Genomic DNA, 15,644 nt, shown 5'->3' on the forward strand with positions numbered 1-15,644 from the left:
AGATAAACACAATTGATAAACCATTAGCCAGACTCATCAAGAAAAGGGGGAGAGGACTCAAATCAATAAAATTAGAAATGAAAAAGGAGAAGTTAAAACAGATACTGCAGAAATACAAAGCATCCTAAGAGACTACTACAAGCAACTCTATGCCAATAAAATGGACAACCTGGAATATATGGACAAATTCTTAGAAAGGTATAACCTTCCAAGACTGAACCAGGAAGAAATAGAAAATATGAGCAGACCAATCAAAAGTATTGAAATTGAAACTGTGATTAAAAATCTTCCAACAGGGCCTTCCCTGGTGGTGCAGTGGTTGAGAGTCTGCTTGCCAATGCAAGGGACGCGGGTTCGTGCCCCAGTCAGGGAAGATCCCACATGCTGTGGAACGGCTGGGCCTGTGAGCCATGGGCGCTGAGCCTGCGCGTCCAGAGCCTGTGCTCCACAACGGGAGAGGCCACAGCAGTGAGAGGCCCGCGTACCGCAAAAAAAAAAAAAAAAAAATCTTCCAACAGGACTTCCCTCGTGGCACAGTGGTTAAGAATCTGCCTGCCAATGCAGGGGACATGGGTTCAATCCCTGGTCCAGGAAGATCCCACATGCCGAGGAGCAACTAAGCCCATGCACCACAACTACTGAGCCTGCTCTCTAGAGCCTGTGAGCTACAACTACTGAGCCCGTGTGCTACAACTACTGAGCCCGTGTGCCACAACTACTGAAGCCCATGCTCCTAGAGCCTGTGCTCTGCAACAAGAGAAGCCACTGCAATGAGAAGCCCGCAGACCACAACGAAGAGCAGCCCCCACTCACCATAACAAGAGAAAGCCTGTGTGAGCAACGAAGACCTAATGCACCCATAAATAAATAAATAAACAAGTTTATCAAAAAAACAACAAAAAAATCTTCCTACAAACAGAAGTCCAGAACCAGATGGCTTCACAGCTGAATTCTATCAAACATCTAGAGAAGAGCTAACGCCCATCCTTCTCAAACTCTTCCAAAAAATTGCAGATGAAGGAATACTTCCAAACTCATTCTTTGAGGCCAACATCACCCTGAAACCAAAACTAGACAAAGATACTACAAAAAAAGAAAATTAAAATTAAAAAAAAAAAAAAGAAAATTAGAGACCAATATCACTGATGAATATAGATGCAAAAATCCTCAACAAAATACTTGCAAACAGATCCACATTAAAAGTATCATACGCCATGATCAAGTGGGATTATTCCCAGGGATGCAAGGATTCTTCAATATATGCAAATCAATCAATGTGATTCTCCATATTAACAAATTGAAGAAGAAAAACCATATGATCATCTTAATAGATTCAGGAAAAGCTTTTGACAAAATTCAACACCCATTTACGAAAAAAGTATCCAGAAAGTGGGCATAGCGGGAACCTACCTCAACATAATAAAGGCTTTATATGACAAACCCACAGCAAACATCATTTTCAATGGTGAAAAACTGAGAGTATTTCCTCTAAGATCAGGAACAATACAAGGATGTCCACTCTCGCCACTCTTACTCAACATAGTTTTGGAGGTCCTAGTCATGGAAATCAGAGAAGAAAAAGAAATAAAAGGAATACAAATTGGAAAAGAAGAAGTAAACTGTCACTGTTTGCAGATGACATTATACTATACATAGAGAATCCTAAAGATGCCACTAGAAAACTACTAGAGCTAATCAATGAATTTGGTAAAGTTGCAGGATACAAAATTAATGCAAAGAAATCTCTTACATTCCTATACACTAATGATGAAAAATTTGAAAGAGAAATTAAGGAACCACTCCCATTTACCATTGCAACAAAAATAATAAAATACCTAGGAATAAACCTACCTAGGGAGACAAAAGACGTGTATGCAGAAAATTATAAGACACTGATGAAAGAAATTAAAAATGATGCAAACAGATGGAGAGATATATCATATTCTTGGATTGGAAGAATCAATATTGTGATAATGACTGTAGTACCCAAAGCAATCTACAGATTCAATGCAATCCCTATTAAATTACCAATGGCATTTTTTACAGAACTAGAACAAAAAAATATTAAAATTTGCATGCAGATACAGAAGACCCTGAATACTTAAAGCACTCTTGAGGGTAAAAAACAGAGCTGGAGGAATCAGACTTCCTGACTCCAGACTATACTACAAAGCTACATTAATAAAGACAGTATGGTACTCACACAAAAACAGAACTATTGTTCAATGGAACAGGATAGAAAGCCCAGAGATAAACCCATGAACCTGTGGTCAACTAATCTATGACAAAGGACAGACAGATATACAACGGAGAAAAGACAGTCTCTTCAATAAGTGGTGCTGGGAAAACTGGACAGCTACATGCAAAAGAATAAAAATAGAACACTCCCTAACACCATACACAAAAATAAACTCAAACTGGACTAGAGACCTAAATGTAAGACTGGACACTATAAAACTCTTAGAGGAAAACATAGGAAGAACACTCTTTGACATAAATCACATCAAGATATTTTTTGATCCACCTCCTAGAGTAATGGAAATAAAAACAAAAATAAACAAATGGGACCTAATGAAACTTAAAAGCTTTTGCAAAGCAAAGGAAACTATGAACAAGACGAAAAGACAACCCTCAGAATGGGAGAAAATATTTGCAAATGAATCAACGGACAAAGGATTAATCTCCAAAATATATAAACAGCTCATGCAGCTCAATATTTAACAAACAAACAACCCAATCCGAAAATAGACAGAAGACCTAAATAGACATTTCTTCAAAGAAGACATACAGTTGGCCAAGAAGCACATGAAAAGCTGCTCAACATCACTAATTATTAGAGAAATGCAAATCAAAACTACAATGAGGTGTCCCCTCACACCAGTTAGAGTGGACATTATCAGAAAATCTACAAACAACAAATGCTGGAGAGGGTGTGGAGAAAAGGGAATCCTCTTGCACTGTTGATGGGAATGTAAATTGATACAGCCACTATGAAGAATAGTATGGAGATTCCTTAAAAAACTAAAAATAGAATTACCATATGATCCAGCAATCCCACTACTAGGCATATACCCAGAGAAAACCATAATTCAAAAAGACTCATGCACCCCAATGTTCATTGTAGCACTATTTACAATAGCCAGGTCATAGAAGCAACCTAACAGACGAATGGATGCCCATCCACAGACGAATGGATAAAGAAGATATGGTACATATATACAATGGAATATTACTCAGCCATAAAACGGAATGAAATTTGGTCATTTGTAGAGACGTGGATGGATCTAGAGACTGTCATACAGAGTGAAGTAAGTCAGAAAGAGAAAAACCAATATTGTATATTAACTCATATATGTGGAACCTAGAAAAATTCTACAGAGGTACCTGTTTGCAGGGCAGAAATAGAGACACAGATGTAGAGAACAAACATAAGGACACCAAGGGGGGAAAGTGGTGGGGTGCTGGTGGTTGTGAGATGAATTGGGAGTTTGGGATTGACATGTATACACTAATATGTATAAAATAGATAACTAATAAGAACATGTGTAAAAAAAAATAAATTAAATAAAATTCAAAATAAAAGACCCAGCACAGACAAAATTAAAATAATAAAATAAATAAATATTTTAAAAAAGTAGAAAAGTGAAGCTCTCTATTATAATTTCTAATAGTAATCTACATAAAATATTACCTGTCCAATCCCTTTTCGTAAAGTAATAGTTCTTAACCTTGGCTGTATATTGAAATCTCCTAATTAAAAAAAAAATCACTGATGCTTCAGTCTCACCCTTAGAGTTTCTGATGTAATTAGTCTGAGGTGCAGCCTGGCAGAGGATTTTAGAAACCTTCGTGGTGATTCTAATGTTCAGGCATGTTGGGAAGCAAAAAGGGTAATAGCTTTTCAACCAGGCTTTCCTGGTTTTGTTATTTTTGTTATTCCTTGGCACGTATGATGATAAATTACAAATTTACACTTCCCTTATGGTCTCATGTCAGTCTTGGGTCTATTTTCCCACAACTCCGTTTCTCTCCTTCCCCTTTCTAAGCTGCGCATTTCAGAGGGCTGATACTCATAGACTCTTTCCTGGGCTCCTGTGACAGGTAAAACTTTTGCTAAAAGTTTTGTAGTTTTACCTCTTATATTTAGTTCTTTGATCCATTTTGAATTAACTTTATGTGTAAGATGTGAGGTAGAAGACATTCTTTTGTATATAGATATCCAGCTGTCCCAGTATCATATATTGAAAAGACTATTCTGTCTCCCCTTGAATTGTTGTGGCAACCTTGTTAAAAATCATTTGACCATAAATGTATTGGTTTATTTCTGGACTTTCAGTTTTATTCTATTTATCTATTTGTCTATCCTGTTGCCAGTACCATACTCTTTCATTTACTGTAGCTTTGCAGTAAGTTTTGAAACAGTTCTCCAACTCTGTTCTTCTTCAGTATTATTTTGGCTGATCCATGTCCCTTGCATTTCCATATGCATTTACGGATGAGTAGTCAATTTCTGGGAAAAACGTGGCTGGGATTTTGATAAGGATCGTGTTGAACCTCTAAATCAGTTTGGGGAGTGCTGCTGTCTTAATGATGTTAAATCTTCCAATCCATGAACATGGGCTTTCTTATCATTTATTTAGGTTTTTAATTTCTGTTGACAATGCTTTGTACTTTTCAGTTACAAACCTTGCACTTTTTTTGTTAAATTTTTCCCAAATGTATTATTCTTTCTGATGTTATTATAGATTGAATTGTTAATTTCATTTTGTGGCCTTGCATTATAAAATCTGCCTTTTTCACAAGGTCTCCAGATGATTCTTACGTACTCTGACAGTTTGAGAAGTGCTACTCTATTCAATAAACTCAACCCAAATAATATTCCATACAACACTGCCAAATTCTGTCCCCCAAAGCTGCCAGCTCTCCAATAAGAAGTGACTTCAAGAGCATAGTTTACAGGAAACAGAGGCAGGTCCATAGATACTACTTAACTGTGTGAATTAAATCTTTTAAATAAGAGGAAGCAACTAGTTAATATAAATAGAGTTTTGTTTTAATTTCTATGCAATGAAAAACTCATATTAAATATCCATTTAATTTAGGAGGAAACTACAGTGTTGACTTTTCCCTGAATTACGCGAATCATTATATGTGATTATAATATAATTATGTGAAAGAATTATATTGATAATTATTAATTCTTCATTTCATTTCTATTGTATTTTTCATTCTTTTTTTCCAATAATAGCAACAATTACAACAGTTATACCTTATAGTGAATATGTTTACTACACCCTGTTCTGCCTTCTGGTTTTAGATATGAACACCAATTACCTCCATGACTTTCAATAACTCACTTTATCTTTCTAACTTGCAATTTCCTCAACTGAGTAATGTAGAAAATGGACTAGATTTCTCTAGCATCTCACTCTTTTAGCTCTACATTAGATAATTCTGAATTTCTCTCATGTCCAAATATACCATTTAATTTTATGAACAATGTATTACAGAATTAGTCACTTATGAATAGTATAAAGCATGATTCAGAATGAAGGTGCTGAGGTCTGACATTTTTATACATAAATACAGTTACAGATCAAATTCAACACAGCACTTATAGTCATAATATATTCTCTCTGCTTGCAATGTCCTTTTAGCAAACAATAGTTAATGAAACAAATTAAACAAAATGCAATTTAAAAAATAATACTGAGAGTCCTTTGAAGTTAGTTAAAAGGGTATTTATTTACATATGTCTTCCCCAAATTAACACTTTTCTGTATATTTAGTAGTCATTTTCTTTTCCCCCAATTTCACACTAATAATTTTATAAAAATCAATGTGTAAATTACTGTATTAGCATGTAAAACTACTAACATGATGCTTTTCAAAGATGAAGTGAATATTCTGGTAAAAAGCCTTCAAACTGGAGGCATTTAATAATACTTATCTTTCCTTCCTATCAATTCAGGTTAGCTTTCTCTCTCAGTCCAAGTTACTAACAATTAACCATACAGCAAACATTTCAAGATTTTTGCTAACAATTCTTGCCTTTGAAAAATAAAATCTATTTTCAGAAAACTGTAAAGATGATTTCTTTCTCTGATACCATTCTATCATGGAAGAGATACTATTGCTTGCTTTTCTCAATGTACCTATAGGATTGATGATATACCCATGACACATTAGTTATATGATAAATGAAGTTAGTTAACTGAATACATAAATAATAATAACAATAATAATAATACTTGTCTTCCTATGGTATCATTGACCTAGGAGTACTTAGCAATTTGACTGATGCCTTATGTCTTACTTCAGGTTTCCTAGAAACAGAGCATTAGCCAGGGATTCTCGTTCAAGTAATTTATTGAGGGAGTGCTCTCAGAGGACACTTGTAAGAGACTGAGGAAAGGAGAAGAGTGCCAGGGAAGGACGCAAAACATGAGAATGCAGCTGAAATCTAGTCTCAGCCTGATCACAGGAGCAGCTCAGGAGTGTGAAGATCACCACAGAGTTGTTCACGTCTACGCCCATTTGATGGGTGAGTGGTGGATTATAACCTCCCAGGAATCTCCTGGTATATGGGATCCACTGGCTCAGGGCAGTCTCAGGAGAAGGGGCAGCTGTGAACTATTAGCAAGAGCAATCACAACATCTAGAACAGTGGCATATAACAAGTATGTGCTTGCTAATGACTTGTTAAATGAGTCAATAAAATATCCCTTTCAGTAGAAATATCCCTTTCAGTAGAAATTATGTTTAAAATTGTTCAATTATTCAAAACTCCCTGGAAAAAAAGTGAATGAAGAATGAATTGCTGTGATGCCAATGAAAGTTAAATGAATTTGGGTTCAATATCCACCTCCGTTACCCATATTCATTCTTCTATTTGCCCAGGGCAAAATGAAGACCGAGATCTAAATCTTATTATTGTCTATCATCACCCTTATCTGCTGTTTTGGTTTTGTATCATGGCTGGATCTCTTCTAAATGTGATTCAAACAAAGATGCAATTGACAGGAACTAGAACACAAATTCATATGGCCCCATTATATTACTCTATTGGATTCTTTCTGTATCGTAGATGCACAAGGACATTTCAAAGGGAATTCGAGAAAAAAAATGTTCACAGTTTAACACAATATGAATTTATTATTTGTGCTTTATTTCCTAAATAATCTTCCTAAATTGTCTCAAGGGCACTCTAAAATCATTAAACTATTGAGAATAGCAAGATAAAAAGCAGTAAGTTTTCTTTCCAAACTGTTTTATAAAAAGTCTTCCTTCACTGTTTTGAACATGAGTTATTTTAAGAACTTAGCACAGGAAAACAAAAATTCTCAATGCAGTAATCATTTTACTGCTTGGTCATATGAAAGGAAAACAACATCATGGATCTTCCTTGCAAAGCTGGGCAGGTAGAAAATATGAAAGTATGCAAAACCAATCAGACTGTGTCTCTGGAGAATTTCTCATCTCAAGTGTAGTTAACAAACTCCCAGTTCGTGGTCATATCTAGATACAGCCTGTAACCCATGTATATGAGCCTGTGAATAGTGTAAAATAAACTCAAAATAAAATCTTCTTATAGTACAAGACATGGCAGTCATTAAACTAAGATACAGCAAATGTTATGAAGCATGAAAATATGGTACGTGAATTCTATTTATTCAAAAGTCTTCACTGAGCTGAGGGTGTAACTAATTCAATTACTGATTTGAATATGTGTTATATTTTAATTGTTGCAGCTGTGAAAAGAAGCATTGGCTAAGGATGCAATTAATAAAAATATCTAATCAGCTTGAAGTTAATCATTTAACTTTTTTATTTAATGAAGATCTAATTTCTAGAACAATTGTGCCTATATATTTTGGAGATACATACCTATACTCTGGTCTATCTAGTGCACAAATTACTTTAGAATCATACTAGTTTACTTCAACTGCTTATCTAGGGAATGTTAAATAAGAGAGAAAGGTTTGGTTTTTTTCCATAATTGAAATAAAGGTACAATTAAGAGTAACTTCCTGATGTTTTGTCTAATCAACATAACAATGTAGATTTACTCTGCCTATACATGGAACTGTAGAAGAAAGTTGAGAAAGAATAACTATTAATAAATATAGGTCATACAATATTTATATGTTGAGACCAGCTATAATTTCTGGATGGATATTCAGACTATATTTACATTGCATAGAAGGATAGACATCAAGATTTATTTGATAAATGTGTCAAATATTGATGAAATTTGAGTATCAAAAGGTTGCTGTCAGGATGCTATGTCAGCATGTTTTTGTCATCTCAAAATAGCTTAAAAATACAGAAAATTATTTTCTCACTTAGTTTGAAGTCAGAAGTAGGGCAGGTCCAAGTTAGTTCAAGTTTATTAAAGCTCCAAGTTTTTGGAATTTGCTCTGCTAGACTTAGCTAGTTGGCTTTTGTCCTAAAGCTTGCTCCCTCATGGCCAGAATATAGTTGCAGCATCTCCTAACAATGAAGCCTGAACACAAGGTGTAAACCAAACCACTACACATGGTAACCCTTTCCATAACCAATCATATTCTTGGCAAAGCCCTCATTCTTGCTTGGTGATGGATAAATTAAATGTTTTCTTATTCAATAATCTAGTCTAATCTGGAATTTTCTACCTAATCCTGTTATGATAGCAGTCATAAGTAGTCAGAAATCCAAGTATTATCAGTATTAGCACATTATCCATCACTGGGGTGTGCTGGTGGGAAGAAGAGAGGAAAGGGAGGAAAGAAAAGCTGCTTGGATAAGTGATGGTGACTGATGGTTCCCTGGTGGAAAAAGCTGTCTTCCATTGGGATTATCAGCTGCTGGGCAGGTCGGAGAATTTGACTTTTTAATAATTATTGATGTGATGGTTTCAACATAGCTGGTGGACATATTTTTCTAGACACACCCCTACCTTTTTGCCATATCTCAGTTGTGTTTCTCTTCAGAGCCCACAATTTATGCACACTCCCTTTAGGAGGTGTGTCCCACTGTTCCATTGCTCTACCGCCAGGCTGGCTCACAACTGCTCCTCAGCTAACCTCAGAGATCTCTCCTTTGGAAATAGAGAAACTTGTGGGGTCTTACTTGCTGTCCTCTGAGAGCTTAGGGAATGAAGGGAGGGTGGATGATTTTGCTTACATTTTTATCCCACCATGTCCTGTTGGCTCAGATCCGTCAAGGATCCTCTTGCCTTTAGAAATGCCCAAATAAGAAGCAGGTATCATTCATATGGTTCGGCATACAACTTCAAAAGTTTTATGTTCAGGCCTCTGTCCACCCTGTCTGACCTGCTTGAATGTAGGAAATATTCAGGCACCAAACTCTGATTTGCCCAAACTCTGCCAACTTTAGTACATTTTTCTCTCCACTATCTCTTGTTTATACTTCCTGTGGCATTTTGGCGGGTGGGAGAGGAACACATCAAGCATGTTATGGCAAAGTCTCCATTAAGCCTGGCCATTGGTCACCTAGGCTGGGGGATGATCTTGACACAGGAAAAAGCCTGATATCTGCTGCCAGGGCTTCAGACATCTGAAGTTTTGACTGGAACTGAAGGATCCACTTTCTAGATGACTTACTCACAAGGCTGTTGGCTGGAGGCCTCAAGTCTTTGCCACATGGGCCTTGCCCCGGGACTGCCCGAGTATCCTTGTAACATAGCCACTGACTTGCTCTAGAGTGAACATTCTGAAGAGGAGAGATTCAGAAACCACAATGTCTTTTATGACCTTATCTGATGTCACACGCTGTCACAGTCACTTTATTCTAGTCATTAGAAGTAAGACCAAATCCTGGATCCGTGAAAGGGGAAGGGAAGTAAGCTCTACTATTTTGAAGGGAGGGTCAAAGAACATGTGGACACTTTAAACCACCACAATGCTATTATTCTTTTCACTGAGGCACAAAAAAGAAATTTAACTTGACCAAGCTTACACGGTAAAGGTTCTGACTCCATTGTGTGTGTGTGGCGGGGCGTTGATTTTCCCACACCACCAAGCAGTTCTCAGAATCCAGCTGGGTGTCCTACAATTCAACTCAATTCTGACACTATCTACTCAAGTTAGCATCAGGGTAGAGGGCTCATTCCCAAAAGATTGCTCTCCACTTCAGATGCCAATAGCAAGTCCAGTTTGTCATCTGGCCTTCTAACCAACCTGCTATACATTGGAGGTTCCCATAATCCCTTCCTTGGGTTTGATTAATTTGCTAGAATGGCTCAAAAGACTCAGGAAAACTGTCTGCTCACTAGACTACTGGTTTATTACAAATGATATTAAAGGACATTTATCAATAGCCAGATGAAGAAATACATAGGGTTAAGTCCCAAGGTCCTGACAAAGGAGTTTTTGTTTTTGTGGAGTTTGGGGCCCTGCACAATGGCACATGGAAATTTTCTGGTTCAACTTGGAAGCTCTCTAAATCCCATCTTTTGGGGGTTTTATGGAGGCTTTATTACATAGTCATAATTGATTAACTAATTGGCCATTGGTGATTGATTCACCCTCCAACCCCTCTTCCCTCCCTGGAGGTAGGAGGTTGGGACTAGAATTTCCAACCTGCTAATCACAAGGTTGGTTCTCCTGGAAACCAGCACCCATCCTTAGGTGGGGTCCAAAAGTCACCTCATAAATATAACAAAAGACGTCTTTGTTGCTCTCATCTCTTAGGAATTCCAAGAGTTTCAGGAGCTCTGTGCCAGAAATGGGGATGAAGACCAAAGATATTTCATACTATAAATCACAATATCACACATAGTTAGCAGCCAGGGGAGCTGAGACACAAGCTCAGATAATCTGACTCCAGTGCCCAAACTCATAACCACAACATGAAACTGGCCTTTCCATGAAAAAAAAGATTGATTTCTTAGGATTGTGTTATATGCATTGACATAGAATATTCATACTTCCAGTATAGTATAATAATTGTCTGGAATTAGAAATTCTAAATTATCTTGGCCAAACACAAGAGTTGCCATTGGGCTTGGAGGGATGTAAGATCCCTCCAAGAAGGTTGGAGGGATATAAGATCATGCCCAAGATGTCATCTAGGGGTGGAAAAGTAGAATGGGGATGTGAAAGTGTTCTTTTTAGATTGGGGAAAACATTGGGAGAACAGAGCATCTGGAGATAGGTGGAGAAAAGTTATTTTTTTTTTTTTTTTTTTTTTTTTTTTTTTTTGCGGTACGCGGGCCTCTCACTGTTGTGGCGCACGGGCTCCGGACGCGCAGGCTCAGCGGCCATGGCTCACGGGCCCAGCCGCTCTGCGGCATGTGGGATCTTCCCGGACCGGGGCACGAACCCACGTCCCCTGCATCGGCAGGCAGACTCTCAACCACTGCGCCACCAGGGAAGCCCGAAAAGTTATTTTTATAAAATAAAAAAAAAATAGATTATTAGTGCCTGAAAATGGAAGGTGATTATTAATGGGATAGAAAAGTTCATCAGATTTCCCAAGTTAGCAAGGAGGAATTTGAGCAAACCAGAAAAATAAAGAAAAAAGAGGTCATAGCAGAATAAACAAAATAAATTTATAATGAAAGTTTAAAAATAAGAGATTGAGGTATAGCAAACAAAAAGAAATGATTATTGGACCAGGAGGAAAGAAAGGTTATGAACACTACCTAAGAAAAGGAGAGACACTATTTAACAATAAAAGACAAAAGTTAGGAATCAGTTATGTCATAAATTTATATGCACAAACAGTATAGCAGCTAAATACATAAAGCAAAAATTACTAGAAATATAAGACAAATGATAAAAATACAATTATACAAGAAATTTAATATATTATAAAAATTAGACTGATACAGTAAATTTAAAAATAACCAAATTCATGATGTAGGGGTTCAGAATGAACCTCCCCTAAAATGTGTCACTTTTGCATGAGGATTATTTTGAGCTAAAAGGAATCAAGATCCTGAGGGTTTAAGAGGAACTACTACCCCTCTTTTAACCACCTAGAAGAATTTAAGCAGGGTATTTTTCTTAGGAAAGATTTATTACAGATACATTTTACCTAAGTGGCCCCATCTATATGGCAGGGCAAACGTCTAATTACCAAACATCTGCTCTTCTTCTTATCATCCTGTGAAACAACCTTCTGTCCTTAGAAGCCCCAGACCCCTATCCCATTCCTTACCTCTGGATGGTATATAGACCATTTTATGCTTCTGTTTCTGACCCTCTGATATATGTGGGGTCTCTGACCCTCTCATGTATGTGCGATTCCTGTATGTATTAAATTAAATTTGATATTCTCCTGTTAATCTATATCATGTCAATTTAATTCTTAGACCAGCTAGAAGAACTTAGAAAGTTAGAGGAAAGTTTTCTTTCCCTCCAACAATAGGATCTAAATAATATAACAGTAGCCTACAATAATGAAAATATGCTGATGTCAAAGTAAAATGCACAACATAAGAGTTGTGAGTTTAAGTTTTACTCAGGGTCTTACTGAGGACTATAGCCTAGGAGACAGACACTCAGTCCTGAAGAAACTGCTCAGAAGAGGCAGGGGAAAAGCCAGTTTATATATGATTTGTGACTAGGGAATACGTGCAGTCAAGCATACATCTTGGTGAAAGATTACTGCTAATCACAAAGAAAAGATATCTTGAGTTAATGATTTTAGTGCTTTTCTATGTATGGGAAGATGCAAGAATCTGAGTTCATCATAATTCTTCCTGAGATATACATTGAACTGTCTAAGAGGACTGCTTGTCCAAAGCACAGAGTGACTCGTCCTGTTTTTCATCCTGAATTCCTCCCAGAGTGCACTGTTGGTGGGCAACTGTTAGTGGGTTACCACTTAACCCTTATAGAACTGAGGGGTAAGTAATACCCTTTGTTCTTCTTTTTTCACCCTGGATCAAGAGAATTTCTGAGGTGTTTATTTCAGATTCACTATCATTTCCTTACATGATCTTAGACTTTAACCCAGAGAAAAGTGCAGACTCTGATATATTTAAACACATTTATCCACAAACTGCTTGTATTCTAAAGGAAGACTTGCTCAACATTCCTTCAATTCAGGGATTGTTTTCTAACTGCTATGATATAAATGAGTCAATCTAAGTCCTTAATGGAAGCATTACCAGGCCAAAGTTGAGTCCATTTGTCTGTCTCACAGCAAGGCCAATCTACTGACACCAGATTGTGGTGAAGGAAAGTACAGTGTTTATTTGCAGGGTACCAAGAAAGGAGAATGGGCAGTTCATGATCAAAAGATCCAAACTCCCCAGTAGCTTTCAGGGAAAGGTTTTTAAAGGCAACATTTGGGGTAAAGGTGGCAGTTCATGGACTTTCTTCTGATTGGTTGGTGGTGAGGTAACAGTGTGATGTTCAGGAACCTTAATCATCAACCTTCTGGTTCCAACCAGTCTGGGATCTATGTGCTTGTGGTCAGCATGAGGTCACAATTCTCCATCTGGGTGGGGGGGTGGTCTTTTCATTATGAAAAAATCCACAATGATTCAATGAATTTTATTTCCAATTAAATGTACCATCACCCTCTAGCATGCCATACAGGTTACTAATTCATTCATATTTCAATTAATTTCACACTTAATTTAATTAATATCGTTGCTGCTATGGAACAACTACTCTATGGCCTGCTTTTCAGGCCAGTAAATAAGAATTTAAGCACTCTGGTAGCTAATGCAATATGATTGGATTTTAATGACAGTTTTAATAAAGATGTGTGATGTAATTCAGTAGAATCACTTTTATTTACCAAGCATTTTGCAGAAAGCCTGAGACTGTGTAAGAAGTGCTAAATATATAATCCCTTTGCATAGTTGTAATTTAGAGATAAAATTTTATTTAATATGAGCTATAGATGGAAGCACAAGTTAGATTTTTGGTAGCGTATTTAGCCCATGCATCAGTCTGTCTCCTAGTTTGTACTGGGAATGTAGGTGTGTTACCAAACCAGGTCTCTTTGCTAGATGCACAGCAAGCCAAAGGCTGAGACATGGAGGTTTGTGACCGAGAAGGAGTTTATTCACAAGGCAGCCAAACGAGGAGACCGGAGAGCTAGTCTCAGATCCGTCTCCTCAAAGCCCAGGGGTTTGGGATATTTATGGGATAAGTAGGGTGGTCTTAGGCATAGGGAAAGGTGCTTGGAAGTAGAGAAAAAGGTGAGGTAATTGGTCTGGGTTACCTGTTTCTGTATATTCAAAATGAAGGCATTTAGCATGGTCAGAGGGTGGAGATTTCCCACCGTCTGATGTCAATAAGCCATCATCAGACACCTGCCCAGGGCCAGTTTTAGGGCTGGTGATCCTGACTAGCCCTGGCTCGCACTGGGCAAGATCCAAGCTCCAGTAAAACACCTGGGTGGTGTGAAACTGGGAAAGTATGCAATTAAAGAGAAAAAAAGAAAGAAAGTAACCACAGAGAGCTTAATTAAGCAAAGAGTTTTTAACAAGTTGTTCCCTTATCTGTTGTTTTGTAAGACAAGCTAAGGAATGTCTATTAGTTACCAGCTTCTGTTAACTCTGTGGGGCATGGGGGAGCAAATTTTGCCACCCCAAAATGTCTTTCTGTCATGCAGATTATTTTGAGCTGAAAACAATCAAGGCCCAAAAGAGTCAGGACATCTTTCTTTTGACCTCCCGCTTCGCTACCTGAAGAATTTCAATGAAGGGCCTGTTCTTGGAATAGAGCTATCACCAGGGAATATGGGCTGGGTGTAGCGAGGGAAACTCAACAAGGCCTAGAGATCAGAGTCCACTATGTGTCCACTCTCTTTGCATGGCCCAGTGTTTTGGTAAACATTTTTTTACCAAATATTTGCTTTTTCATCTCCATGTGAACTGCCTTCCTCCCCTGTGAAGTTCCAAGCCACTACCCCCAACACCTCTTTTGTCTTCGGCTGAAGATGACATTTAAGGTGAGGGCTCCTGCCTTGTTGACAAGTTATTAAGTTCTCCTGGGTCTCTCTCCTGTATACATGTTATTAAATTTTGTTTGATTTTCTCCTGATGATTAGTCTCAGTCAATTTAATTCTTAGGCCAACCAGGAGAACCCAGAAGGGTGGAGGAAAATCTCTTCCTCCCCAACAGTAAAAACTCTGTAAACTTTTCTGTCATGTCTCCATTAGCTTTATTTTAAGCAGTAGGACTATTAATGCCCTTTCCTCCCATTTTTTTCTTTATGTTGCCCAAGTTCTGACAACTCTACTGCCAAATGCTAAAGGCAAGAAATAAAGTTCAAGTTAAGAACTTTTCTGTTTTTAAGACCTCTCGTGAAACAGGGGAAAGGTTGTGTCTATTTACTAATCTGTGGGATTTATAAAATTTTACCCTTGTTACGCCTGTCCCCTCATTAGAGGAATAGTCCTTAAACATATTTTTAAATGAAGTGTAAAATATAGGACAGATGGGGTAAGGAACTACTGCTTTTAATTAGAAGCTATTACATATTATTTTTAAAAGCATACATATTTTATACTCACATAAACAGATAAAAGCTTTCAGAATGCCTCCAAAAAAGTGTGCATGTGTTTGGGGATAGGGATGTTAGGGCATCTTTGTAGGCCCTGAAATAAAGCTATCTCCATGATATATTTGGTCCCATTTGTGTATAAATCTTTTCAAGTATATATACATCCTAGA

The sequence above is a fragment of the Delphinus delphis genome, chromosome 15 (assembly GCF_949987515.2).
Source record: "Delphinus delphis chromosome 15, mDelDel1.2, whole genome shotgun sequence".
Lineage (NCBI taxonomy): Eukaryota > Metazoa > Chordata > Mammalia > Artiodactyla > Delphinidae > Delphinus > Delphinus delphis.